Raw genomic sequence first — 14433 nt, forward strand, 5'->3', positions numbered from 1 at the left:
GCTGTGGGCGCTGGGGGCGTGTCTTCTCCTCCGCGTCATCAGTGCCCATACCCTTGGTGGGGTTGGCGAAAGGGCCTACTCTGTGTGGAGTTTGCATGTTCTCCCCGTGTCTCCTAGGGTAGTTAATACCCTCACAAAAAACATGTAGTAATCCTGGTCACTATACTGCCTCCCCCTGGTCAGCCGGGGCGCCTGATGGAGGGGAAGGGAACTGGTTGGAATAACGTGTTCTTTCCACGCGCTACGTCCAACCAGGGAAACTCACCCCTGTCAGGTGACAAGAAGGTCAGTTGGCTCTCATGCATTGAAGGAGGCATGAGCTCGGCCCTGGCCTCCCTAGGCTGGTGGGGGGAGTGTAGTGCCCAGGATCACTTAGCAAATTGGCACCGGAGGAAAAAAGGGTTACAAAATCGAGGGATAAAAATTATAAAAAGATAAATAAACTAGAAAAAGTGCTCCTCGGAGCACAAGTCTCCGCCAGGTCAGCTAGGTTATTATGGCCTCCTGGTGGCGCTATAATAGGCCAATGTGAAAAGGGTGCCATTTCTTCTTAGGCCTTGCACGGCAATCGGACACTGCATTCATGAGTTGAGGCATTTTGTTCCAAAAATGTGGTTTGCTAAATTAGACCAGCTGGTGGCGCTATAACAGGCCAATGTGAAAAGGGTGGCATTTCTTCCTCGGCCTAGTGGGAATGTGCGTGCAAAATTTCACAGAAATCGCATACTGCGTTCATGATTTGAGGAATTTTGTTAAAAACGGACCTATCCTGCAAACTTTAGAAGCCAATGTTAGCCAAGTAGGATAGAATATGAAGTATCGGACACATCCATCTTGATCACATGACTATAGAGAGACTGTGTACCGATTTGCGTGATTTTTGAACAGAATCTGAAGGAGTAAGAGCAAAAAATGTGTTTTTCAAATCTCAGCCTCCTGGTGGCGCTCTAAAAGGCATATGTGAAAAATGCACGGCAAAGGCTTTTCCTTGGCCTCTAAGGAGTGTGCATGCAAAGTTGCACGCAGATCGGTGCAGTTATAGCTAAAAACGTGAATCGGCCTGTTATAGCGCCACCATGAGGCTGATTTGAAAGTTTTCAAGTGACAATTCTTCCTGGGCCAAGTGGGAATGTACGTGGAAAATTGCACGGAAAGTGCATGTTGCGTTCATGATTTGAGGCATTTTGTTCAAAATGAACCAATCCTGCTAACTTTGGAAGCCAATCTTAGCCAATCAGAATGGAATATGGAAAATCGGACAGATCCGTGTTGATCACATGGCTATAGAGATACTGTGTACCGATTTGTGTGTTATTTGGAGAAAATCTGTAGGAGTAACATTAAAAAATGTGTTTTGCAAAAGTCGGCCTCATGGTGGCGCTATGACTGGCTGATCTGAAAAATGTGGGGCAGAGGTTCTGCTGTGGCATCCAGGGAGTGTGTGTGTGCAGTTTCACAGCGATCGGGCCAACAGTGGCGGAGATTAGCTGGTCGCAGACAGAAGGACGGACGGACAGACACACACACACACACACACACACGGACGGACGGACGGACGGAGGGTAAAACATACTCTCTCGCCATTACCCAGGGGGCCAAACCCCCTTTTTTTTGGAATGCTGCATTTGCCCTGCTATAAAAGGTTGGCCACCAGAAATAATATCTATGACCCAGTAGGATCACAACCTATATGGACAACCCGGTAATTTTTTTGCTGGAAATCCAATATGGCCGCCTCAATATTGGCCCCTATCAGTACCCAGGGGCAAAGGGGGGTATGCTGCATTTGCCCTGCCATAAAAGGTTGGCCACCAGAAATAATATCTATGACCCAGTAGGATCACAACCTATATGGACAACCCGGTCAACTTGCTGCTGGAAATCCAATATGGCCGCCTCAATATTGGCCCCTATCAGAAAATAGCTTTGGCAATAACTTTTGAACCAGATGGGCTAGAAATAAAAACTTGGTGTCTATTTCATGGTTTCAGAGCATGAGAAACTTAATGGAATACTTATCTTTATGATTGGGTGTGTCTAGACCTTTAATTTGCATATTTCCAAGATGGACGCCACGCGAAAATGAGTTTTACTATGACTTTTACAGTGACAGCTGACTGTTATGGCAAAAAGTCTGCTTTTTAAGCAATATGAACACATTTGGTCAGTTTGAGATTTCATTTATATGTTGTCAATATGGCTGCAGTCATAAATAATATATGGTAGGTATAACAAGGATATAAACAAGGAAGCAAGCGGTCTGGATGGCATTACACTCAGCCCTGCTGCCAGGACAAAATGGGTCTACATAAAACCACTCACTGCAGCTGTCTCTGCAGAGCTCAAGTCTATGCTCCACCTCCACTCCTCCAACCCACACCATGAGTCTGGTCAGAGTCGTGTTATCCGGGATGCAGAGATGGTAGTCAAGGTCATGGCAGCAGTGGAGACTAACCCATTTACAGTGAGCGCATCATCCATGATCAACATATCTACAGGACAGTGTGCTGATTCCACAGTCAAGGACGACTTGATGATTGTGAAAGAACTGGGTCTGAAGGCACTGTGTGAGTCACTGTCCAGTGAACAGAAGAAGACAAGCATAATGAAGCTTAACACTTTCCACACTCAAAACACAACATCTAAAACATCTAAGGGGAAAACCTCAGCACCTGGCAAGAGCAATGAAATTACTGCCCTCCTGCGCATGACCCAAATCATAGCCAGTGGTGGAGAACTCAACCTTGTTGACTTTATAGGCAACCACGAGTGCAGTGACTTTCCCCTTCCCTCTTCCAGGAAGATGGCAGGATGAGATCAGGTACCAAGGCAAGCCTTGTGAAGGTCCTGAAAGAGGAGACCAAAGTTGCATGCTTCCCTGACCTGCCTACAGAAGACAGAAAAACAGCAGTAGTTATTTATGCCATGTATGCCATACGCCATTGGTCGTTCCTGAAAGGTGAAGCAATTGGAACAATCGCTGAACGATACCAACGTCTGCTGTTGAATGATGTGCCTGCTGGCACAGAGATCATTCACTTCTGTTGTGACCGGTACAGTGGACCTAGTCTTAAGACAGCTGAGCAAGAACACAGATATGCTCGACCAAAACCTACCAAAGAATATGAAGTCAGTATGCATTACACAGCTCCAGATCCTCAGGAGTTTTTTGCTGTGTCAGCTAACAAGGCAAACCTATTGAGTTTCCTCTGTGACGAATGGTGTGAAAATAAGAAACTTAAGTCGGCCCTTGGTCCAACACATCTTTACCTGGGTGGGGGGTTTAAAGAAGAGACAAGGAGTGTGGTGATCAAGGAGGAGTCTATTGAAGATGTGCTCGCACTAGAATCCACACAACAGGAGGCTGATACAAGAATAATACTCCACGTCCTGTACAGTGTCAAGAATGACAAAGTTGACAGAGTTGTCATCCATGCCAATGGCACAGACATCATCATCATGTGCCTTTACTATGCAGCAACCCATCTCAGATGCCTTCCAGAGCTGTGGGTGAGAACAGAGCAAAATTCCTACCTTCCTATCCATCAAATGGTATCAGCACTGGGGCTCGCACAGTGTCGTGCCCTGCCCTTTATCCATAGTTTAAGTGGCAGAGATACTGTACCACCAGCTATCCCTTCTTCACTGGGAAGAAGGCATGGTTCAAGGCCAGCATGCGTCTGGATCTCCCTGCACTTGAGGAGTTTGGTGAAAACTCTTCTGATTCCCTCTCAGATGACGTCATCAATCAGTATATACATCCAAAGCGGACCACCCAGAGGATTTTGACCTGAGTAAGCTTAGAGTGTACAAGTTCCTCAATAATAGATCAACCCTCTTAAAGCTGCTGCCCCCGACAGAGAATGCCTTTGACCTGCACCTGAGAAGAGCTGCTCTAGCAACCATAATAGATAAATGTGCACATATCGCCAAGCCGGATATTCCTTCTTTCACAGAGTATGGATGGTCTCTCAGTGCTAGCAATGCAGTCAGCCTGGCCTGTGTCAATGAAAAAGGCAATCTGTATCAAAGGCTGCCAGAAAAACTGTTCCTGTGCAAAGAAGGCAATTCCATGCTACTTAGGATGCCGTAGTTGCCAGGGACTGGAGACGCGAAGCAGCAGGATCAGTGCAACACATGACAACAGTGACAGTGAATAGCATTGTACCATAGTATCATTGGCTTTAGAAGCAGGCAAGACAGCACCATTTTGTAGTACCTTTTGTAGGCAACCTCAACTCCTCCTTTACTCTATTTGTCACTAAGTAGTCTATCTTTTGTTATGTTACTTCATTGCATACCACTATGTTAATTTGTATAGCCCTAAAGTTGAAGTTTTTGGCAAGTCTTGGAGTGTGCATGTGTCTGTTTATATTGTATTTAGTTTATTAAAATGATACATAAGATACATTGTGGGCTTTTTCTCCGATTCTTCTCTGCAATCATCCCCACAACTATAGATCTATAAATCAATAAATCTGAGGGAAAATGTATTACCATACATTATTTATGACTGCAGCCATATTGACAAAATATAAATGAAAGCTCAAACTCACCAAATGTGTTCATATTGCTTAAAAAGCAGACTTTTTGCCATAACAGTCAGCTGTCACTGTAAAAGTCATAGTAAAACTCATTTTCGCGTGGCGTCCATCTTGGAAATATGCAAATTAAAGGTCCAGACACATCCAATCATAAAGATAAGTATTCCATTGAGTTTCTCATGCTCTGAAACCATGAAATAGACACCAAGTTTTTATTTCTAGCCCATCTGGTTCAAAAGTTATTGCCAAAGCTATTTTCTGATAGGGGCCAATATTGAGGCGGCCATATTGGATTTCCAGCAGCAAGTTGACCGGGTTGTCCATATAGGTTGTGATCCTACTGGGTCATAGATATTATTTCTGGTGGCCAACCTTTTATGGCAGGGCAAATGCAGCATACCCCCCTTTGCCCCTGGGTACTGATAGGGGCCAATATTGAGGCGGCCATATTGGATTTCCAGCAAAAAAATTACCGGGTTGTCCATATAGGTTGTGATCCTACTGGGTCATAGATATTATTTCTGGTGGCCAACCTTTTATAGCAGGGCAAATGCAGCATACCCCCCTTTGCCCCCTGGGTACATGCCTATCGGCCTGGCGGAGACAATAAAAAGACTATGTATACATTGTATATGTTTGGGTCAGCCCCTTTGAAAGAACACCACCCATGTTGAGTATGGACACGTTGTTTCTGTTTGTAGAGGAAGGAGGGCTGAAAAAAGTAAAGAGTTTACATTGTAGTGGAAAACCTTATGCAGGGTCAGCACAATGTCCTGTGTCAGAGAATTAACAGTATTAAAGAGAAAGTGAACAGGATTAGAACAAAAAGGAGGGGGCTGTCCTATGCTGAAGCAGTGAAGAGATTGGAGGGGAACAATGAAAGAGTGGCAGTACAGCAAGAACCACCAAGAAAAGGTAATATGACATCTGCATGGACAGGACACAATTTATAGTATTCATCGCAAGGGTCATTAATTGTGCTCTTGAGATACAAAGGATGTCTCAAAGAAATCAAGATGGTGCTGGATGAAGCCAGGATGTTATTGAAGGTGGTTGTGGGTGTAAGAGGAGAAGATGGATAGTATACACTGAGGGAATGATTCAGACCAACTCAGTTGGGCCTGGGTGATAGAATGGACAATGTTGGGAATGAGATTAGTTTGCACTGTGGCGATTTTACAGCGCCGTATAGATGGCGATAATCCAATGTATATTGATGCCAACCGCCATTAAAGTCCAATGAATAACAAGAAGAAGAAGAGGAAGGAAGGGAGTATAATGCTGTTTAATGTTTAGGTTTTTATATGAAGTGATACATTTGGAGTTTAAAACTAGCCATTATATATCCACAATTGGAATAGTTTTTGTAGTGTTTTATCATTGTTTGACTTTTAATGAACAGGACCGCAAATAGGATGTTTATAGCAGTTTGAACGTCAACGCAATAAGGTAAACAGCTTCATTCTCTGTCACACACACTGTTGACTCATTGCAAATGTTTACGTACTGTATAGAGACAACACTTAGCATCCTTGTATTAAAGGTCATAATATACAGTATGTACATGAAGTGATAATGCCTGTGTCAGTGTTTCCCAAACTGGTGTTCAGGACCCCTTGGGAGGGTGCCAAAGATCCCAGGGGGGCCTTGTCAGTTAGTCAACATTTTAAACATGTTGCACAAAATCATAACTTGCTTTCATCCACTGTCTGCCTGTATGTTCTCAATGGGATATCAGTCCAACTGTTCATACAGAATCTATCTAGATTTATCTTCTAAATGTATATATAACCCCACATGCAGTGGTGGACAAGGTACTCAACCACAGTACTTGAGTCAAAGTATAGATACTCCTGGTCTAATATTACTCAACTACAAGTGAAAGTTGCTCCGTCAAATTCGTACTTGAGTTGAACTACTTGCTTATAATAAAAAAAATATTCAAAAGGACACATTACAAAGTACATTTTCTTTGCACTATCAATGCATTGCTGTATTAAAATGTAGACATTTAAAAAAAACTCCATATATATATTTTTTTTAATCAATAATAGAAAAATAGCAGATCTACAAGCAAATGTGTTGCACTGCAATGTGATGCATTGTAAGCTTGTAGATCTGCTATTTTCACTGTAATTGAAATAAGTGGTTAATGGGTCAATAATAAAATGGGTTTGTCAAGATGACACGTTTTAAAATCGTATTTTAAAGGCATGTATCAGTAATAATAAAGTACATCACTTTGTACTGTTACATTAAAAATTAAAAGTTTCTCAAACAGTGCTGTACAGTATTATGACTACAGCACCTCTTTAGGTGAGTTAAGTTTAAGAAAATACCACTTTACACTCATGGCATGCAGCATATCAATCAAATCAATGATCAATTATAGGCTGAGCCCTGTACTTGTGAACTGCATTCTGTTTAGGTTTGAGCTATTCTAGTGACTCAGGGATAACACATTCTGTACATAAACCAACCACTTTCATTTCATGTATTTATTGCAACAAACACCAGTCAAGAAATACAAAAACAGATAGCTGTGCTGTGAAGCAACAAGTATAAAGTATCATGGCATTTTGTTTAAACTTAATGGGATATTTCACTTTCAAACATGTTTGGGGTCATTTTAACGTCTACTTGGGCTTTTGTGAGCACCCCAGACAGTTTTTACGTTCCTTGATTCAGTATTTAGATATGTTATATATTTTTTACCAGACACACCCCCTTCCTATACAAACCAATTGTAACTTCAAACTTCATTTTAACCATGTTAGATTCACTGAAAACATACATCCTATTGGTTCTAGTGACTGATATTGGCCTTCAAATACATGAGGGAACGTGTTTTAAAAATTATTTTTCATTGTTTTTTTAAAATATGTTTTTAATTCAATTGAAAAATGTAATTAAATAAATAAAAAAAGTAATTGAAAAAAAAAAAAAAACACAGCCCCATCACGTAATATATTGACAATATCAGTCACCAGAACCAATGAGGGGTGTTTTTGATTAAACTATCATGGATAACATTTTTGAAGTTACAATCGGTTTGTATAGGAAGGGGACGTGTCTGATAAAATTTATATCAAATATCTATACACTGAATGTCTGGGGTGCTCACAAAAGCCCGAGTAAACGTTAAAATGATCGTAAACACGTTTGAAAGTGAAATATCCCTTTAAGTATTGCATGACCTTTTATGACTTAGAATAGTTTGACTTTATATACTATTGTGTCCATGTAGGAATTGAATGCATCAACTCTCCAAGGAACAGGCCATGTGATGCAGTTGGCGAAATTGAAAACAATTAGTCAAATAATCAGTGTGAAGTTGGTTGTACGGCCAGTGATAGTTGGCCGGATGGTCAACGGTCCAAAAAGATAATCAGAGAGTCAAAGAATGCACTTTTGGGGTTTTTGTTCACATCCCAAACACCAGCAGTACAGTGCAGTCTCAGCCAAAGACAAAAATGAAAAATAAGACTGGGCCAAAATAACAGTTTTGCAAAATATAAACACACTTGAAGGCAACACTAAAGAACACCTAAACAGATGTTTAGGTGTTGTTGGAGGGGCAGCTCTCCCTCAGGCTGTTACCTGTGCGTCAACTCAAGTCTATCTGAACACAATTCACTGCAGGCTCCAATTTATAGGGAGTGAGACATACCAAAACACATACAGTAACAGCAATTGGCAATTCAATTAACTGACAATACGCTAATACCAGGCCTATGAGTTAACTTTACACAATTACTGAAGGTTTGACCATCAACTTAACATGAATTTCCGGGTACCCATTCATAAACAAACTCTTTTAAAATAAGATTGCTCTTAATCATGAATCAAACACCCCTCCTTCTCTACAGTACTTGGCACCTTCCCAATCAACAGGATTGCCAGTACTGCAGAGGGGAGAGAGGTGACCCACACTATCAATTCAACTTCAGTTCAATAAATAAACATGTTTAAAACCATGAGTAGTGCATGTGTACTTTAGCGATGCATTTTACAGTACCAATTATAAAACATACATTGACTCAATATGACCCCACACTTCCAAGCCGGCTGGATGGTGGTTAATTGGAAGCAGCTGTGTAGTCAAGTGTGTGCAATGTCCCTGATCATTGTCTATGATTATAGGGCACGGGCTGCACCGTGACAATGATGATGGTGAAATAGGTGGGCAAGCAGTGGCCCTCATTTATCAACGCAGCGTATAAACCGGCGTATATTTTTCCATATATTCGGCCATACACCAACGTCGAAGTCAAATTTATCAAAGGATCCTATACAGTCGATCCTAGCGTACATCAGGTCGGAGCTTTGATAAATCTCACGTCTGAAAACGAGCGTTATTTAAATAACACGCCCTTAAATATTCACAAAAGCCCCGACTTCACGACATGAAGAACCAGAATACGACCCAAACAAAGCATGAAAAGCCAATAAGAAAGAGTTTCCCCCGCTCGCCTCGCCACACACGCACACGCCTCTCTCTCTCTCACACACACACACACACACACACACACACACACACACACACGCCCGCCCAGCTGTGTTTTTCATGTAATCCGTACCGTAGCGGTACAATCTTTGTCACGTAGGCTTGTAGCCTACATGAAACAACATACATAAAAGCAACACATATAATCAATTACAACAAATAAAACAGTTAATGATGAGAAAGAGCAAATTAGAAGCTGATAGTATGCAACCCAAAAGCAGAAGGCGCAACAGCTACGAAAAGGCCTTAACATAAAGGTGGGTTTTTAGAAGTGATTTAAAAGAAGACACGGAACTTGCAAACCTCAGCTCTATGGGCAGGGCATTCCAAAGCGTGGGCGCCCGGAATGCAAAAGCCTGATCGCCCCGGGTGACGAAATTAGACGTAGGGACTGTAAGGAGAGCCTTACCCGTGGATCTAAGGCGGCGCCCAGGTTCATGGGGGGCCAGCAAGTCTTTGATGTAGCTGGGGGCCAGTCCCTGCCGGGCTTTAAAGGTTATCAGTAAAATCTTAAAATCTATTCTGAATCTAACAGGTAACCAGTGAAGTGCAGCTAGGATGGGTGTAATGTGATCGTGTTTCTTAGTGTTTGTTAATAATCTTGCAGCTGAATTCTGAACCAGTTGGAGTGAATGCGTGAATTACCTTTTCAAGGTCTGCTGGTGATAAAAAGGGTTTAATTTTGGCAATGTTACGTAGCTGGAAATCACACCCAGGTTGCGGGCTGTATGCTTGACATTAGACTCTAAGCTACTGAGCTCTAACTGGAGTGACAATGTGGAGTTAGGGGGACCAAAAATAATTATTTCAGTTTTTGACTGATTTAACTGGAGGAAATTTTGAGCCATCCATTCCTTAATTTCTGCGAGGCAAAAAAGTAAGTTGCTCATATTGCTTGCAGTACCGGGTTTTAGAGGTATATAAAGCTGTGTGTCATCTGCATAACTGTGGAAATTAATGTGATATTTGCGAATGATATTTCCAAGGGGGAGCATATAAATTGAGAACAAAAGGGGACCCAGAATTGATCCCTGCGGGACTTCACAAGTAAAGGGGACCCGGGAGGAAGAAGCTTCCCCGATCACCACAGAGAAGCTTCTATCAGTGAGGTATGAGCGGAACCAGTCCAGAGCTGTTCCCTCGATGCCAACCCATTTTTCGAGGCGGTCTATTAAAATTACATGGTCGACAGTATCAAAAGCGGAGCTGAGGTCAAGGAGCATTAAAATAGAACAGTCACCGGAATCTGCATTAAATAATAAGTCATTTGACACTTTTAAAAGGGCAGTCTCGGTGCTGTGACCTGCCCGGAAGCCTGACTGCAGCTCCTCAAAAACACTGTTAAAATTCATGAAGGAAATTAATTGAACTGACACTATCTTTTCTAAAACTTTCGATAAAAAGGAGAGTTTTGAAATAGGTCTAAAATTGCTTAGAACCAAGGGGTCCAATGATGGCTTTTTCAGCAGTGGTTGGACCAGAGCGCTTTTGAGGCTAGAGGGAAAGGAACCAGAAGACAAGGACCGGTTCACAATGGTCAAAATGTTTGGGCCAATAGTGTGAAGGACCTCCTTCAGGAATCTGGTCGGGATGACGTCTAACGGGCAGGAGGAGGTTTTCATATGGGAAATCGTGTCCTCCAGGGTTGGCAGTGAGATAGGATTAAAATTATGATACCAATCACATCGCCATGAATGGAAAACATTTGTATATTCATTTATTTAACCCATACCAAGCAGTGCGCGTTCGAGTTACACTAAAATAAAGCCGTCATGTAGGCTATTCCCATTTCCCAGTGAGACTCGGACCGTCGGACGGGTGAGTCCCGTCCCGCTTCGCATTAATGAGAGATAGCCTGGAGAGAACATTAATGGATGAAGGCTGGTGTGTGTTGGACCATGGGTTAAATGTCTGATCTCCCGGTGGCCATGAAAATATAACAGCAGCGTCGCTGCACCGGTCTAAACTCCCGAAAGTGCCCTCCCAGAAGCACTCGTATATTTTGAAAATAGCAGATCTAGAAGCTCACAACGCGTCGCGATGCGACGCTGGCTTGTGAGCTTGTAGATCTGCTGTTTTCAATGGAGCCAGATCTGCAATCTTATCTGAATGAATGTTAAAGCAGTTTGTTTAAATTACTTTATAAAATGTTATATTTTCACAGGGATTATTTATTAGTGTAGATATACATTTTGGAGTGGATTATGTGTCTAGATGCCTGTCAGACAGTCAGACAATGTTGCTCCGCAGGTCTACAATGGAATAAACGGGCACAGCCAAAGTCAACAACTGCTCTCTACCAGACGTGAGATTTCAGCTTACGGTAGGATGAAGCCCACGTCAGGATATATTGATAAATGCCGAAAGGTGCGGTGATCTCGCCGTACGCCCATTATTTGGCCTGCACCGCGTTGATAAATGAGGGCCATTGTATTTTTCAAAATGTCTCCAGCTTTTGAGTAACAGTTTCCCTTCTAGCAGGTTACTAAATACAGCCTACAGGTCTACACCTATTAGCCAGGTGTAGCTTAGTCAAACTTGGCTAAGTCTACCCATTTACAGCAGAAATGCAATTCAATGCACTGCATAATCCAAATACAATCCAGGAATCATTACTGATCAAGGTGTTTAACAACATATTTACTTACTGACAGCCACAACAGAAGAAACAAACGATCAACAGGGATTTCTGAGCCAGCATGTTCTCAATCAACCTAATTACATCCTGCTTGATGGAGTTAACTGTGACTACCACACACCAAATCATCAGATTTGTGAAGCATCTCCATTTTCTCTTCTGCAGCCAGGCCTTTCACATCGATGAAATGTTTTAGGGCATATTTGGGGTTGGGGAGAGGTGTCAGGAAACAAAACTGCCAGACAGAATTACTGAATCCATGATCAGGGTTCATTATGACACGACAAGGGGTGTAGTGCTACTTTTAGAAGTGGGGAGTACATCTATGCCGCTTGTTTCCCTCTACACCAAATCTCTATGCCAAAAATAGCTGATCTACAAGCTCACAATACATCGCAGCTCAATTTAGAAGTGGGAGAGGCGCTACCCCTCCACAACACCCCTGGTGTTGGCCCGTTCTCTATGATGAGCCACTTTTTCCTTTTTGAAAGTGGCTGATCTATTGGGGGAAAAGAGGCCTAATTATTTTGTATATTGTTTTGTAATTATAACATGGGCAAAATGTTATACTGTACAGATAAAAGAAAAACAATTCTATCACTGAATTGTTGTTTTATGGCTTTTTGGTACTACAGTAGGCTGTTTATTAGCTACATGTTTAAATCAGCATCATATATATATATATATATATATATATATATATATATATATATATATATATATATATATATATATATATATGAAAAAGAGGACTCCTGCACATCTCAAAAAACACATAGGAGGTGCAAGTCTAGTCAGCAGCCATATAAACTGTAAAGGGACCGCACACTCCAGGGAACAGAGATGGACAACTTACTACTGCATTTATTATTTTATTAGCATGTGCTAATAAAATAATGATATAATATATGGCGCTGACTATGGTGCTGACTATGATGCTGACTATGGTTACTGACTATGGTGCTGACTATGGTACTGACTATGGTACTGACTATGGTACTGACTGTGGCTACTATGGTGCTGACTATGGTGCTGATTATGGTGCTCACTGTGGTGACTACGGTGCTGACTATGGTGCTGACTATGGTGCTAACTATGGTTACTGACTATGGTGCAGACTATGGTTACTGACTATGGTACTATGGTACTGACTATGGTGCTGACTAAGGTTAATGACTATGGTGCTGACTAAGGTTAATGACTATGGTGCTGACTATGGCACTGACTATGGTACCATGGCTAATGACTATGGTATTGACTATGGTTCTATGTTCAAATCAACTTTAACAGGCTGCTTCACATGTTAACTGTCTTGGTTTGGGACTTGAGCGCAAAGACATGAGACTTGTGACTCACAAAACAGTGACTTTGTCCCACCACTGGTAGAATGGGGGGGTGCATTTCTCCTTTCCGACATGTCGCCTTTCCGACGTTGACGAACCCTATACCTAACCCTAACCCTAACCTTAACACATTGACTGCCAGAGGTTTTTCTATAACAGGATCAGCCAGTGCCAGGAATTTTGACCATTCTGACTCATATTTGAGGACTCACAGAACATTTTGTGTTATGACTATAAACAAATGGAATATCTAAAAAAAAAGCTTAGAATCTCTTATTTTTTCTGAAAAAAAAAGTGAGTTGATAGCATGTTCCGTTCTTTAGCTAGAGGTAGTTGAATACAGCTTGGTCTTCACCAAAAACAGACCTTTTTGTTTAGATTCAGAGTTATGAGGGTTTTAGTAAAAGGACACACTTTAGATGCATAAAATGATTTCAAAAGTGTTTGACATTTATTTTGCCCCTTCTTTGACATCAGTCATGTAAACAATACTTGTTTATAAAAATACATTTTTAAAAAAATGCTTTTGATTGTACATTTATCACTGTTTCCAAAGTGCAAGCTTATTTCAGCTCATTTCAAACAACATTATTCACTGTAATTTTTTTTTCAAAGTGTTTTTTCCCCCAAATAATAAATAATAATTCAAAGTTCAAAGTGCAACATCAATACATTCATCGAGAGCTTCCTTTTCCAAACTTTTTGCCCACACAAGTCAAAATCTCAAGCCACACCTGTATTCATAGCAGCAAATAGCAGATCTACTAGCTTTTACTGAGCTTTTAGATCAGCTTTTTTTTTTCTTTTATGCCATTTATCATGATTTGTGAAAATAAATAAATAAATAAAAATAAGTCTGTCTGTCTGTCTGTCTGTCAGTCAGGCTTCAGACTGTGACCCCCCCAAAATAATCATATTTGAACTGGGGACCTCATTTTGTTTGAAAATAGCAGATCTAGGCCTACAAGCCAGCCCTTTGTTTCTATCTCTCTCTCTCTCTCGTTCCCAACCCGAGATCGCAACCCGCAGGTTGAACACCCTCTTCTAGTGGCCACGTGGGACACATTGTTGCCAGGTTGTGAGAGAGAAATAAGCAACCAGGTCTATGAAAACAAGCCCAAAACAAACGAGAGATGTGGTTGCCTCGCTATCATTACTTTGAAAAAAATAAAGAAAAACTTATTGCGGGCGTCAGTCGCCATGAATCCTGTGTGTGTGTGTGTGCGCGCGCGCGTGTGTAGTTGTCCATGATCGCTATGTTGTTTCTGTGTGTGTGTGTGTGCGTGTGCGTGTGCGTGTGTGTGTGCGCGCGCGCGCGTCCACCTCGCTACAGGCTGCTCGCAGCCTCGCGTATACACACGAGTTACGTCTGGAGTTTTATGGATAAATCCGTTCGCCGTG

Source organism: Gymnoscopelus microlampas (genome assembly GCF_963454915.1).
Source record: "Gymnoscopelus microlampas genome assembly, chromosome: 18".
Lineage (NCBI taxonomy): Eukaryota > Metazoa > Chordata > Actinopteri > Myctophiformes > Myctophidae > Gymnoscopelus > Gymnoscopelus microlampas.